Genomic DNA, 16544 nt, shown 5'->3' with positions numbered 1-16544 from the left:
CGCTCGAAACGCATAGATATAGGGTCCGAGTGCACGAAGACAGAGAAACACTGGCTCGTTCACAGCTTAATGGAATTTGAATGGTTGAACTTTTCGTCCTTTCGGAGAAGTACATCTGCTGCTACCTTTGTGGCTGTCATTTCCGCTTGAAAGACACTATAGGGATCTGGCAAATTGAAATAGGAGCTCATTGACAGCTTCCGACTAAAGACTTGAGCTTTGATCCTTTCGGAAAAAAAAACTTCACCTGTTCTCCAGCGACTCCGACACACCCCACATATCCCCCGAAAGTATCTAACCTTTGGCTGGGGTAGAAATTAATCGCCTCAGCTGAATTTTGATTAAGGGTTGGTGTATGAAATAGTATAAGTAGACGTGGAAGCTATGGGAATGTATTTTATTTTTTACGAAAGAACTCGTATGAAGGGATGCAGACTAGCTCCGACTTTCTCCGTCCAATATTAGTAAGTAACTGTTCTTTTCTACGAAATTACAGGATTAGCATCAAGGGATGCAGATTAGCTGCGAGTTTCTTACGAGATCTCAGTTCAATAGCTTAAGTTAGGTTAATCTGGTAGGCCAATGAGACAAGCATAGACCAGTTTTGGTTCTTTGCAATACCAGATTTCAGTTACTAGGTCCATAAGGGGTCGTCATCCTTTAGGATGCCTGCGCTTAATGTGAATTTTAACAGACCCTCACTACCGATATCTCATCCAGTGTATCATACCGTGGGGTCCCCAGATGTTTACAGCGTAGTTTTGCTAGTGCGGGACAAGTGCACAAGAGATGCTCCATTGTTTCCCTGGTGTCTTGCTCTAGACACTTTCTGTAGTCTGCTCGATCTGTTAGCCCATTCTGCGGTCGTGTGTCGCCACCACACGGTGACCAGTTAGTATTCCGATCATGTTCCTACAGTCCCTTCCATCGAGTGCCAATAGGAATTTTATGTACTTCCGGTCTACTGTTTTGCACACGACTTTAGCAGTTTTTCTTTACCATGCTTCTGTCCAGATTCTCCATGCCTTTGTGGCCTTACACCCAATAAATAAGAAGTTGCTTTCCACTGCTGCCCTGCTTCGCAACACATTACTAACCGATATGATATACGAGGTTACTGCATCTCTTGATGCTAGGTCTAGCAAAATCAAGGGCTGGCATTAAGGAATGCAGTCTAGCTGCGAGTTTCTTACGGGGTCTCAGCTCAATACTGTTAAGTAAATTTTGGCATATGTCTATAAATTAATATCAATCTAGTTCAACATTTAGCTTCAGCTAAATCTATGTATGTGTTGGGGCCATTAAAAATTTAACAACTCACCACCTAACCTAGTCGGAACGTCAAGTCGGAACATTTAAGTGCTCAATATCATCAATTGTTTGAGATTTGGGTGCGGTTGTATTAAAAAGACTTTGCACTTCGGCGCTGTCGGCATTGTTAGGAACACCGGCAGTCAACCTATTACTTATTTACTACTGTTTAACGTCAACTAAGACATTGTATCGAATATTTATGCGAGTGGTAAGTGTGCGTATTGCGGTTTATTGCAGCGCAACTTGGCCTTTTCTTGACGTGCATAAATGTAATAAAAAAGTAAAAGCCATAAGCGCACAACCATATAGATATTACGTGTTCATATATCTATATGTATGTGTATGTATAATTGTATGTATGTATGTATATATATACTTGCATGTTTGTATGTATGTATAGCGCTCTAATGCGCTCTTGGTATTGTTATCGTTCAGCGACATATCGCTCCAGAGCCGTTGTCAATGCCAGTTAGCCAAAGTTATTGCCGACTGACTTTGTTATGCTGCGCGCCAATGTGTGTGCATGTATGTATATGCGTTTATATGCTTGTATGCGCTTGTATATGTGTGTGCTTTGCGGGTTTTCGCCGTGTTTATCAAACGCTATGCCTTTGTTGTTGCTTTTGTTCGATCGCCGAGCGTCAGCGTGTTGTTATCGCAGGCTTTTATAGTTGTTATTGTATTTGGTATACATATACATATTTATATTACCAATATTTGCGCCATATATACATACGTACATATGTATATGTATGTATATATTTGTAGGTTGTTACCTATTGGCAAAATACCACTAACAATTTGACGTTTACTACAACTACAAACACACACATGGAAGGTACAAGTACACACGTATATATTCATATACTATATATGTATATACATACATATGTACATATATACTCATATTATACATACATACATATGTGCCTGCGCTCTTTCCTGTGATTAAGCGTAGTCATGTGTGCGCGAAATTTTCAAGCGACTTTTTTCACTCACTTCAATTTCAATTTCGTCTCCCTGTTTCTTCGCTGGGTGTGTATGTGTGTGTGTGCTTCTTACTGCCGCAGTTAGCGCTGCGCGTTAGCCAGTCTACTGTGTTTTAGTCTAACCGCTTTTCGTTTAACGAAATTTCAGTTAGCTCTCAGCTGTGCGCCGCGACGCTTGTCGAAATTTTATTTGCTGTGACGTGGAATGTGGAAGTGAGGAATTGAGCGAAATTTAACTGAAAGCGAAAAACGGCATAATTTGACAAAAGCGATATTTGAGAAAAGGAAAATAAATAAAAATTGAAAAAAAAACTGAAATTTTTTTTTTTTTAATTTAAAATAAAAGAACTTCAAAAAAAAGTATTCAAAACAAACAAAAGAAAATAAAAAAAATCAAAAAACAATAATTTAAAAAAAATAAAAAAAAAATAAATTTCAAAAAATTAAAAAAAAGAACAAAACTATTTTTAAGCACAACTAAACAGTTATAAACAAAAGTGCAGCAAAAACAAGTGTTTTTCCTAAAACTTTGCACATTTTAACGGCATTTTGTGCGTCATTGTAAGCAGCGGCAGACGTCTGCGTCCACACCAGCGACCAAATTGTTAGTGAAAAACAATTTTATGCTTATTTGTTAACTAAAAAAATATGTATGTTATTTGTATGCCTGCCACATCATAAATTGAAAATATGTATAAATAATTACATGCATGCATGCAAACCGCAACATAAACCCTTAAAGCGTTAGCAAATAAATTTAGCACAAAAAGAAATTTTAATAAACATAATTCTTTCCGCCGCTTTTCCAAACAAAGCGCCAAGCAACCAAGCGCTCGCCCGTCTTTGTTACACCCACCATTACTGCGCCCAACTGCAACACCCACGCGGCTTGGGTGGCGCGCGTTGCCCATCAATGGCAGTGGCGCGTCACTCATACGTCCTGTGGCACGCGGGCGACGTTTGACTGTCATTTGCACGTCCATTTTCATTTCCTTTCATTAAATTCCAGCATTACTTATGCTTCGCACGCAATATTGATATTATTGCTTTCTATTTTTCTACCCTGAGGTGTGAACTCGGCATAAGTTGGTTTTTTTATTGCTTTTTGCAAATGCTTGGCTTATCAGCTTATCAATTATTTTGCTATATGTTCTGATATAATGCAGCATTGTCTATAATAAGTCAGACAATGACTACTAGTACTATTGATATAATTAATTAATACAGTTAGTTATAAATTGTGCAAAACTGAAGTGTCTCTTATATTAACCAGACACAGTCTGATGTGAAGAGGAAAAGCACTCAAGGAATTTATATCATAAAACGGTGAAAAAATCAACGTTTTCTTCAGATTTGCTACTGAATGATCGGCGCTCGCGTAATTATTTCAAGTTTTGGCCAAGTTTTAATACCCGTGCCGTCGCAAGTTCCTTTGAGCACCATCTACATAGCAAAATATCTATAGAGTTTCGCGCCTTTACCTAAGTTCGCCTTACCTCGTTAGGTGGTGAGTTTTCATGTGGCACTGTACAAAGGACGTCCATAGGTTGCTATATAGTTTCGTGTGCTAAATAGTTATCAATTATTCAGCGTTTGTGAGTAATGAGTCTGCAACACCTGGGATCATATACGATAACCTAGAACACCTATGATATTATACCTTAACCAGTAAAGAACTAATGGCGAACTTACTAGAATGGAAATAATATATTTGTGATAGGCTCGAACTAACTGAATTAGAAGGAATAGACTTGTGATCAGTTCAAGGCAGTTTTTGGATGTTTGAGTGTTTATATTTAGCTCTCCAAGTGTGATCTTTTTACCGTAGATCAGCCTAAGACCCATACCTAATCTGACTGACGGACACTTTATTTTCAGCGCAACATCCTGTCTGTCTTGTAGTTTAAAGTAGCTGCTGCTCTTTGTTTTTTACTGTTTATGTTTATAATGGATTGAAAAAACATTAGACAGCAGTTGTTTCATATTTCGAAGCTCAACTAGATCCTTTGGCAACAAAATTTTTCTTATTAAAAACTGTCTATGTTTTTATTTTCATCATTCAATATTATAAAGTCACTTTGGGGTAGTGTTGTTCGTGAAATGACCAAAAAGCTTCCAGACGAAAGGGTACTTAGTAATATTGTAAGGGTCGTCATCAGATCCCACCTTCAGAAAACTGAAAAAGTAGTTTCGGCGGAATGTTGACCATTCGAGAAAGATGTTGAGACGTTGAAACATACTATGTTCTAATGTTCTGCCTTCAGCCGAATGAAACGGAATGCTCCAAGTTAAGAGAAATTGGGCAGGTGGTATGAAAAATATTTACGTATTTTAGCAAATCCATTGAGTTGCTGGTAAAGGTTTAATTTGGTTACAAATTGGGAGCACAATGCGCCTATTTATGGCCTAAGTACGGCCGCCTTTGGTATGAAGTTCCTTCGCCTCCCTTTCCAACCAGCCAATTACCCACTTAATCTCATTTAATATTTTGCTATCGATCAGTTTTGACTTCTATGTCAGAGACCAATGTGGAATCTTAATATTTCATAATTCTGTCATTTGTTTCTAATTGAAGTAAGTCTATTACAGCTGCCTTTCAAAATTTGTTAGAGTTTATAGATTTTTCAGTAGCATCTATTATATAAGTTTATGGACTCAAAAGAACTTGAGATTTTCCGCAAATCGAACTTTCTCGTAGCATTGAGAAGTATACGTAGCGGTATATACGACATTTGCTTTAAGATTTCCGAACACCTTTACTCTCATTGAAAATTACTATATATAGATCAGGGTAGATAAATTTTGAAAGCAAAAAAATTATAGTGGGATGAAACCTATCGGACATGAAAGACAAAATAACAAAAATAAAAGGAAAATAATTTACGGGCGATTTGAGGTCAGGAAAAGGTAGTGGATGGGTGGTGTTGAACTTTTAAGAGTTCTCTCTTTATTGGCGTAGGCATCGTTTACGCAGTTATAGCCGACTTTTCATTGGGGTTGGTTTATACGTGGCACATAATCCTGAGGAGGAATATTTCGTCTTCTAACTTTAGCTCGCCTTCAATCAGATGTTTTTTGGCTACTCAGAGTATACTTGGTCTAAGACCAAAAGAAGTGAGCTGCTTGAGCCATATGTAAAATAATCGTTTCTGGCCACTCCAAAGTGAATGGAGCTTAGAGAACTTTCCATTACTTCTACATATGGCTACATCCTTTTTAAGAGTTAAAAACGGTTTATTTCGATTTTCGACAAAAAATTAGGAGCTTTATAGAAAAAAGTTGTATGGAAATGTTGTAGGTCATAAAAAGATCTTTAACTTTTTATATAAACTTTTTTTCACGTAACCTCAATATTTATGTGAAAAATTTTATAACTAGGTTTTTGGAAAAAAGGGGTTACGAAGTGTGGAAGATAAGTATGAAGTGATGTATTAACGAATGAACTGAGAAAATACTTTAAATGCGGCAACTAAAATATAATCTTCAGCTATTTTTAACGGTTCGATATACGCAATATCATTCTAAATATTTTTTAGTTTTTTTAGGTTATGATCTGATTCAAACACTATTTGAACTTATCGATCGTTTTATATTAAAAATTAGACCTGGTTGTTATAGTATCAGAAAAACATGAAAAATAACAGCAAAACTTCTTACAATATTTTGGTTTTCTTTTTTTTCTACGCTTTACATAACCTTAAAAATATGACAGACGCTAATAGTGCGCATGTGCTGTTAATTTATCTGTTTTCTTTCATTTAAATTTTTTTTTTTTAATTTTAAGCTCACACGTTTTTCATTAAGCTTCAGTTTGCGCTTTTTGTTATATTGTTTCTCATATTTTTGTTTTTTCATTCCCCATTCTCAGCCATTTTAACTTCCGTTTACAGTTAAATTCTGTGTGGTATTCATGTCTCCGTAAATTAATTTTGTTTCTATTTTTATCTTGTTTTTTTTTTTTTGTTTTCTTTTTCGCACTTGTGCCCATTTCTGCTGCTCTTGGTGTTGAGTTTGTTTCCCTCGCTGTTGATTTTGTTTCTTGTGTCTTATATTCTGTGTTTCTTTATACTGTGTTGAGAATTTAACACAAAAATGAAAGTAATATCCCGTTGACGTTAAGTTCGCTTAATTAGTTCATCTTCAATAAACAAACGGCTAATTGTTCCAAATTTTAATTACAGTGAACAAATTTGCGCGTGGAACAACTGAATATCAACATAAGCGGCGTTGAAAACAACAACGAAATTTCTTTCAAAAGGAAGCAGTTATAACTGGATAACTAATCAATCGTTTGATTAAGATACGGTAAGTTTGTCAAATACTTTAACATTTAATATAGACTTTAGGGGTTAGAAATAATATTTTTTGTTATATAAATATGATTATGATTCTTTAGCTTTAAGAAGAGAAATTACTAAAGATCAGATCATCTTTTTCTTGATACGGTCTCTAAAAAATTATCCCTTGTTATAGTTCTCTTAGCCACCATTCAAATTTTTAAATATAAACTTTTTGCTATCTCTCTTTAGGTCATCCATTTCGAGGTTCCCTTCTTTTTTTAAAGAAAAACGCAGAAACTTCAAATTTAATCGAGAATGTTTATTATCATTCGAAAGAACATTCTCTGGCATATATTTTTTGAAGATTATCTCTTTAAAATGTTGGCCGCGGCTACGTCTCAGTTGGTCCATCCGTTAAGTCCAATTTTCGATGACTCCTTAGAGCATTTTGACAGGTAACTTGCGAATGTCACGCGTGATGTTTTGTTCTAAGGCCTAAATCGAAGCGGGATTGTCCGCAAAGACTTTAGACTTTATATATCCCCATAGAAAAAAGACTAACGATGTGATATCACACGATCTTGAGGGCCAATTGAGCGGCCAAACACGTGAAATTATCTGCTCACCAAAGTGTTCTCTCAATAAATCTATTGATTGATGCGATGTGTGGGAAGTGGCGCCATCTTGTTGAAACCAAATGTCGCCGAGATGACGAGCTGTAATTTCAGCCATCAAATAGTCGGTTATCATGGCGCGATAACTGTCGCTATGGACAGTTACGTTCTCAGCGGCATAATTTTTGAAGAAATGTGGACTGATGCCTCCACCGGCTAAGAAACTACACCAAACCGTTGCTTTTTCTGTGTAAAATGGCAACTCTTGAATTCTTTCAGGTTGCTCTTCGTCCCAAAACGGGCAAGTTTGCTTGTTTATATGTATATCCAATGCGGTAGAAACAGGCCTCATCGCTGAACAAAGTTTGGCTCAAAAACATAGGATCGTCTTGGAACTTTTCAAGAGCCCATGGAAGCGAAGCGATATCGCTGGGAAGGTCGAGCAGCTTCAGTTCCTGCACAAGCTGTGTCTTATACGCTTTTCAGATATCGATGTGAAATGCGCCAAGTCGTTTCATACGTCAGTCCGAGAGGCTGCGAACGGCGCCGAATCGACTTTCTACGGTCGTCGTGTGAACTCTCTATGTTGACACGACTCAAGTGCGACCGCTCAAAAAAGGGCTATTGAAAGAAGTACCTATACTTGGATCACCCGTTATGTATAATTATATATATTATTTTCTACTGAATTGTGAATATTCTCGAAGGTTTGCTGCTCAATTTTGTTGCAATCACAAGCGAATTTCCGTTGCAAGTTTGCTTAACGCTTCAATTTCTATGTAAAACTACTCAAATTTATTTACGCTTTCTGCTGATAACTCGCCAACGATGAGAGCCGGTACTCATATCTCGCTTATCTTTCGACAGCCAGTAGAAAAGACTTCACATATCTACACATATATTATATACAATATACATAAGTATATACATATATTTTATTTTCAGACCAGTTTGCACAGCTTAGCGGCACTTTTTGCGACCTAATGAAATTTCAACGGACTAATTCAGAAAAATAATTATTTTTCGTTTGTTGTTTTTGTGCTTACAACAAACTCATTGCACAATTCGAACTCATTAGCGCCAAGCAAATACGAAGTCAATTTCAATAAGTAGAGCAAATATGAAAGGAAATGTGTTGGAAGAATAGAAAAAGCGTATTGAAAACCTGCAAATTAACAACACCAACAACAAAATTGGGCAGTCTCTCATTAACGTTGTTAAATGAGCTAACAATTGAAAATGAAATATAAATAATTATAATAACAAAAGTTGTATTTGGGGACACTTGAAATTTGCATAGCCGTAGGCGCGTAGGGCGTCTCGAAAATGGCAAGCTGCATGAGTTGGTTCGAGGTTTTTATATATGTATATGCGCGTATGTTATATGTACAGCAGTAATTATAAAATATAATGACGTTTCTAATCAGTTTAGCGAGAACGGCACTTGACTCAGCGCCGCCTAATATTGAAACAGAACGCGTAATATTTACAAAGAAAAATCATGAAACAATGTTGCTGGCGATATTCACAATTTCCTCACTCTTACGATACCACAAATTTATTTAAACTATCAACTCTCCCCGCTAACTTATCGGTCCTTCCATTATTGTCGACATTATCTTATAAGAGCAAACAGCATTTCAATTGTCACAGTTTTCTTCGAGCAAGTTTCTTACATCGAACCTTATATTTAGTTCAGTTTACATCTGTTCAAGTAGTGAAAAAACATCACTAGATGCTTTATCGACTTTCTTATGAATGACACTCACACCGGAGTGCCCCTGAGTTACTTTTATATTTCAATCATCCAGCTTAGATTCAAATTCGTCTAGTGAGAGGTCGCCAGCGGCCTTTTTTTCTGCTTTCTAAAGAATGAGATTCATATGTGAAAGCTATAAATTACCTTTAAAGAACAATACTCTCATCTAGTTATCGTTACTGTGGTTACAGACCTCCCATTGAACTGTAAGGTACTCGTATTTGTAATAATTGATTTGTTAGCAAAGCTCCGTATTACTCTAACCTGGTTTGTGCTCTTTTCTTTTAAGTCATTATACTATAGACCAGTTCACAACTCAACTTAACCAAAATTTAGATGAGTTCAATATAACAAGTATTATAAAGCCTCTTTTTCCACTTCAAATACATTAGAGATCCCACACTTCCCATATTACCATTAGCTAATACCACACTACAACCGTGGAAAGTGGTGTTCAGGTCAATAAAACAAGAAGAATACCACTTTGAATATGTTTATTTCAGAGCTGAAGGGGCCTACTTCTATGTATACGATAATTCTTCGTGAGTATAGTCGATGTGTTCTAATTCTAAGTACTATAGTTCAGTTAGTCATAAAGTTGGTATATTTTATCATCCCTTCTTAGAGATTTTTACGCCTTGTCAACATTCTAATACCACAAGTCTTCTACAGAAATTTCAAATAACATAAGTGTCATTTCATTGGTTGTTACCTTCGCTCCTGATTTTGAATCATAGCTGGTATTGGGATGGATCTCTTGTTGTTTGAAGGGCTTACTTCTATGTATAGGACAATTCTTCGTACTATAGCTCAATTATCCATAAAATTAGTGTAACTTATCATGCTATCTTATAATTTTTTTGACACTGCCCACATTCTAGAGTGTATCGTAGTCTTCTGCAGAATTTTCAAAAAACCCAAGTGTTATTTCATCGGTTTTTGTCTTCGTTCATGATTTTGAACCATAGCTGAACTTTTGATGGGTCTCTCATTGTGGTCCTGAAAATTGTGTCGTGGTAGAACTTTATTTACGAATTGTCTACTTGATCCAACGTGGCACTTGTGATCCCATATGGGTCTTCAACTTCTAAACCATGTTAGTAAACAGTGACATACATATGTGTCTAGACTTGAGTCTACTAACTGTTTACTTACATTTAACAGGAGATATCCTGTCTAGTCACCTTGCTACACCGTTCTCCTAGCCCTCTTTTCTTTTTTTTAGAGGGTAGTGCTTTGACTTCAGTCTTTTGTTTCATGATGTTCGTCCGATATTTCGGACAACTTAAGAACGTTTTCACTGTGAAAAATTACTGATATTATATGAAAATAGCGTAACACGTTTTAGATTAAGGTTTATATTTGTATATATTTTGGAAAATCTTATTTTACCTAGGGTATATATTTATATTTTATTGCAATTTTGTCTCGACTGTATTGATCATTCAAGGTGTCTTTATCAACTTATATTGACTTAGGCAACAGCGTGTCAGTCGTTCTTCCTTCTGCTTTGGACACTCCAAGCGAGGTCCGTCTCCACCTGGTCCTTGCAACGGAGTGGGGGTCTTCCCCTGCTTTCCCCGGCGGCTACCGCGATGAATTCTCTCAGAGTTTTCATCCATTCGGACGACGCGACCACGCTGTCTTTTAATTCGCTGAACTATGTCAATGTCGTCTTATATCTCGTACAGCTCATCGTTACATCGACTGCGGTATTCGCTGTTGCCAATGCGTAAAGGGCCATAAATTTTCCGTAGAACCTTTTTCTCGAAAACACGTAACGTCGACTTTTCAGATGTTGTGATCGTCTATGCCTCGGCACCAAATAGTCGGACGGGGATGATGAGAGACTCATAGAACTTGATCTTTGCCTGTCGAAAGAGAGACTAGTCCCCCCGTTTTTGAGATATCCATATGAAATTTTGCACACGTCCTTTTCGTTTCAAGAAGCTGCTAATTCTTGGGAATCGCCGATATAGGATCACTATAGCATATAGCTGCCTTACGAACTGAACGATCGGAAACAAGTGTTTGTATGGAAAACTTTTTCATTTGAAGAGAGTTCTTCACGAATATTGACATGGGCTACTGTCGAAGACATTAGTGTAATATCCCAAGAAACTGTTGTGATCGGACCACTATAGCGTATAGCTGCCATACGAACTGAACGATCGGTATGAAGTGTTTGTATAGAAAACTCTTTTATTTGACGAGATATCTTAAGGAAAATTGACGTGGGTTACTGTCAAAGATATTAATGTAATCTCCGAGGAAATTGCTGTGATCGGACCACTATAACATATAGCTGCCATACAAACTGAACGATCGCAAACAAATGCTTGTATGAACAACTTGTTCAGTTGAGGACAATGTCTAAGAAATTTGGCACGGATTATTGTCTAAGACATCAGTGTAATCTTCGAAGGAATCGTTGTGATCGGACCACTATAGCATATAGCTGTCATACAAACTGAACGATCGGAAACAAGTGTTAGTATGGAAAACTTTTTCATTTAAGAAGATATCTTTACGAAATTTGACACTGAATATTGTCCAAAACAGCGGTACTATCTCTGAAAAAATTGTTCAGATCGAATCACTATAACATATAGCTGCCATACAAACTGTCCGGTAACAACGAAGTTATATAAGGAATCTTTTGTACTAGTCAAGCGTATTATAGCTTCGGTGCAACCGTTTCTTATGTCACTTTTGAAAATATTGGCAATAAATAATAAAGTAAAAGTAAAAAGTATTGAAAATCTATTTCAAATTCCCTGCATAATTTCTATTACTGAGAAAGTAAAAGTCCAATAATGAGATGCATAAAATAAAAAATTAATAAAAAAGCATAATTGAAATGCAATAAATTCGACTAATATGACTTTTACCGATTTGTCGTCTGTCATTTGCATTTTTTCTCCCTCACACAGAGAAAAAGCTTGAAAGGGAAGTGCGTGTAAATACTTTCGATTTGTGACGCTCTTTTTGTTTTGAACATGCAACCGGTAAAGCTGTGGTTTTTAATTAATTCACTTAAATGTGTGAAATAAAAACGCACACACACACATGCAAATACAACGTTGATATAGCGGTTAAACGTCATTGAACTTCATTTAATTATTAACTTATGCCGTCGCCACTCCGTTAGAGCTTCGTTTGAACTCTAAGCCAGCTTAAGGTTTCACACACAGACACCCTGTGAACAGTTTGAGGGTGTCTTATAAGCGAGTAACGGCTAAATTTCAACAGCAATATTTAATAAGTATTATCCACATAAAACATATACCCTATATGTGTGTGTTTATGCTTGCAACTCAAATTTCCATTTCTTTGATTTCTGGCTTTGCTATCGTCGCTTGTGGTGTCTTATCTACTACAGCTTGCAGCCGCCGTGTTGTTGTTATTATTATTTTGTTTTATTGTTTCGATTTTAATATGCCGCTTATGTCAGTTTATGGTTTTCTCTCACACACTACATTCATACATAACGTTTGTGCTTTTTCCTCTGGGTACTTTGAACCTCGTACTTCCTCCTATACGCCGCTCTTTGGCGTCAAGCTGCTTTGGCGCTGGTCATGAGTTGATCATTATTATGCCATAAATGCCAACGACTGTGTGTGGAAGCGAAAATTATTAATAAATATACGCACTAAAATTGGAAAAATATGCGCTTGGAGCATGTGGTGAACTATTTTTAGAATATATCATTACTTTTTATACACTGAACCCCCCTTATCACATAAGTTTGACACGAAGTTTGTAAAATTAAAAAGAAACGTTGGATACTCTACACTCGTCTCAACAAATTTATGACAGATCTAAAGCGCTTTGTCGACTTGTGAGGGTCTTAAGATCTATTATATAAGAGTTTTAAGTTCCACAACGGACCAACGTTCTAAGCTGTCCATGTAAGATCCATGTAGGATTCCTGTTAGGATCGACATCTTAACTTAACCTAACCTAACCTAATCTCTTGAGCCGTTTGAACGTTGTGAACAGTCTATGGCCCAATTTTGTTACCAAGGTTGGTTAGCTGAATGTTCAAGAATGAAAAAAAAAATGGGTTTTAAGACAAGTTAAATAAATTCTCTGCATTTTCGAGAAGAGTTTTGCATCAACTCATAGATTTTATTAGACTTAGATTTTATAGAACTTTTGTAGATAGTCATAAATAAGACTAAACAAAAATAACTTTGCTCTTTGGGTAAAAAAATAAACATAAGTCTACCTCTGGCTCTTTAAAAAAGCTAGAAAAAAGAGAGAGTATGTTCAGTATCCCTTAAACGAGATGCTTGAGACCTCTGTGCTGTGAAATTCTCAGTTCGATAATTATTGGTTATAATCGAAATAAATTGTAAAGGGTGATCTATCTCGAGGTTCTTTACTTTTTTATAGAAAAAACACAGAAACTTCAAATTTAATGATGAATGTTTATTATCATTCGAAAGAACATTATTTGATACTTTTGTTTTTTGAAGATTACCCATTTCAAGTGCTGACCGTGACTACGTTTTAGATGTTCCATCCGTTGAGTCCAATTTTCGATGACTCGTTCAATCGTTTCGACTGGTAACTGGCGAATGACACGCGTGATGTTTTGCTTCAAGATCTGAATCGAAGTGGGATTGTCCGCATATACTTTAAATTTTACATTTCCCCCCTCAGGATTAGACTTTTTCCTGTGTGATATCACACTATTTTGGTGGCCAATCGACTGAACCAAAATGTGAAATTATCTGCTCACCGAAATCTTCTCTCAATAAATCCATTGATTGATGCAATGTGTGGAAAGTGGCGCCATCGTGTTGACACCAAATATCGCCAATATGAAGAGCTTCAGTTTCAGGCATGAAATAGCCGGTTATCATGGCACAATAACGGTCGCCATTACAGTAACGATCTCACCGGCATAATTTCTGAAGAAATACGGACCGATTGTTCTACGGGCTCACAAATCACACCAAACCATTGTGTTTTCTGAACGAAATGGCTCCTCTTGAATCTCTTCAGTTTGTTCTTCGTCCCAAATGCGGCGATTTTGCTCGTTTACCTACCCATTGAGCCAGAAATGGGCCTCATCGCTGAACAAACTTTGGCTCGAAAATGTCGGATCTTCTTGGAACTTTTCAAGAGTCCATAGAGCGAAGCGATGTCGCTTGGGAAGGTCGAGCGGCATCAGTTCTTGCACAAGCTGTATTTTGTACGCTTTCAATTTAAGATCTCGTAAAATGCGCGAAGTCGTTCCATACGTCGGTCCGAAATTGACTTTAACATCTGTTTCGAGGATTGGAAAAAAGTTGGCACAAGTGTATTGTAGACCAAGGGATTACTTTGAGGGGACGACATAGATTTTGAAGAATAAATTAAGAATTTTAAAATTATGAACAAAGTCTTACTAGTTTTCACTCATAGCAGTAGGAGTATAATAGAGAGTATACTCATACGAAAAAATACTGCCAATTTCTGTCTTCGCCGGCACCGTAACAGTCTGCATCGTTATAAAATGTGACACAATATTTTGCTAATCATTGATATCTAGTGTAAACAACAAAGCAATGATAACAATCTCATTACAATTTGATGTGTGAACATTTTTTTTATCACTTAATGATGTTGGTTTTGCAAATGACTTTCGCATATTTTTCTTTTTGCCACAATTTTAAATTATTCCGCTATAAAATATTTGGTGTTTATCTAAAAGTCAATATTTGATCTCCTGCATTGATTTCCATACTTTATAATGCAATTTAAAAAAAATCGCAAAGATAAGAACATACTTAGATACTTAAAAGTAACATATATGCCTTGACAGTCTAAAATAAATATAAGTGAAAGCTTGCCCATCTATTTGGCAATCACTGCGCTGGTTTATGACATTATAAAGATATTTATACTATTTGATCTGGGCATATAGGTTTCAGGTATGACGGAGACTCTTATAATTATGTTTATTGTAATACCAGTTAAAAAGCCAAATTCTGGCGACGCCAATTTTAGTAAAAAAATAGCGCTCCAACGGTTTAACGGGTTTAAAAGCCACATAAGTCAGCGCTTATTTAATTTGTTTGACAGACATTTTGATAAACGAGAACTGAACAACTAAAGCTCTCTAAGGCATGTTGGGAATTTTTTACTTATAGTTATTAAATAATTTTAAAAATATTTACAAAAAATAGAAAATATTGTTTTCCCTGCATTTTTGTTAAATATATTTCACAACTCATTTGTTTCGCCAATTAAAAGATGTTTTAGCGCAGAAGCGTTGGCTTAAAGTAGCAAACAGTTGTGCGTAAAAATAGCAAAAAATTGTGAATACAACAAACAATAAGAAAGGGTTATTCAACTGGCAGTTTGTGCGATAACCATTTCGCCACTTATCTGCCACAAAAACATCCATATTTTCGAGCTATTTGAAATAAATGCGTTTAATTGTTGAAATGTGTTTACTGCAGCTTTAAAGAAAGTTAACAGTGCATGCTAAAAATAACGAACAATGTGGTGTATATGTTATGTAAATATATATATTTTTTTAATTACAGAACTGGGTTGTGCAAACAAGTATGTATGTATATTGTTTTAAATACACAGAAAGCAAGAAAAAACTGGAACTTCGATGGTTGATAGTTCAGTTTGTATGACAGCTATGTGATATAATTGTCCGATTTGGAAAATTTTTTCAAATAGCGTAGTGTTGGCTTGCGCAATAATTTCGTGCTAAATTTCGTGAAGATATCTCTTTACATAAAAAAGTTTTTCTTACAAGAACTTTATTTTGATTGTTCAGTTTGTATGGCAGGTATATGATATAGTGTTCTGATATAAAAAATTTCTTCGGAGTAGAAACCATTGTTTTAGAAAATAATCCATGCCAAATTTCATGAAGATATCTCGTCAAATAAAAAAGTTTTTCTTACAAGAACTTTATTTTGATTGTTCAGTTTGTATGGCAGGTATATGATATAGTGTTCTGATATAAAAAATTGCTTCGGAGTAGAAACCATTGCTTTAGAAAGTAATCCATGCCAAATTTCGTGAAGATATCTCGTTAAATAAAAAAGTTTTTCATACAAGAACTTCATTTTGATTGTTCAGTTTGTATGGCGGCTATATGATATAGTGTTCTGATATAAAAAATTGCTTCGGAGTAGAAACCATTGCTTTAGAAAGTAATCCGTGCCAAATTTCGTGAAGATATCTCGGTAAATAAAAAGTTTTTCATACAAAAAACTTCATTTTGATTGTTTAGTTTGTATGGCGGCTATATGATATAGTGTTCTGATATAAAAAATTTCTTCGGAGTAGAAACCATTGTTTTAGAAAGTAATCCATGCCAAATTTCATGAAGATATCTCGTTAAATAAAAAAGTTTTTCATACAAGAACTTCATTTTGATAGTTCAGTTTGTATGGCGGCTATATGATATAGTGTTCTGATATAAAAAATTGCTTCGGAGTAGAAACCATTGCTTTAGAAAGTAATCCGTGCCAAATTTCGTGAAGATATCTCGTTAAATAAAAAAGTTTTTCATACAAGAACTTTATTTTGATTGTTCAGTTTGTATGGCAGCTATAAGATATAGTTGTCC

General features: G+C 35.8%; 1 protein-coding gene across 2 annotated transcripts in view; it reads left to right on the top strand.

Moving 5' to 3' along the window:
* The window catches only part of LOC126755980 (general transcriptional corepressor trfA), a 59198-nt gene that overhangs the window by 11282 nt on the left and 31372 nt on the right, over positions 1-16544 (top strand). Inside the window, exons 1-2 of one of the 2 annotated variants that reach the window (XM_050468728.1) lie at positions 2452-2907; positions 6485-6608. The gene's annotated coding sequence lies outside the window, so the exon portion shown is untranslated. Of the gene's footprint in view, positions 1-2451; positions 2908-6484; positions 6609-16544 lie in introns of those variants that run through there. The other variant, XM_050468729.1, reaches the window with a different exon arrangement.

The sequence above is a fragment of the Bactrocera neohumeralis genome, chromosome 4 (genome assembly GCF_024586455.1).
Source record: "Bactrocera neohumeralis isolate Rockhampton chromosome 4, APGP_CSIRO_Bneo_wtdbg2-racon-allhic-juicebox.fasta_v2, whole genome shotgun sequence".
NCBI classification, from domain to species: Eukaryota; Metazoa; Arthropoda; class Insecta; order Diptera; family Tephritidae; genus Bactrocera; species Bactrocera neohumeralis.
Note: the sequence above shows the minus strand (reverse complement) of the source record. Positions and strands in the feature narration are given on the sequence as shown.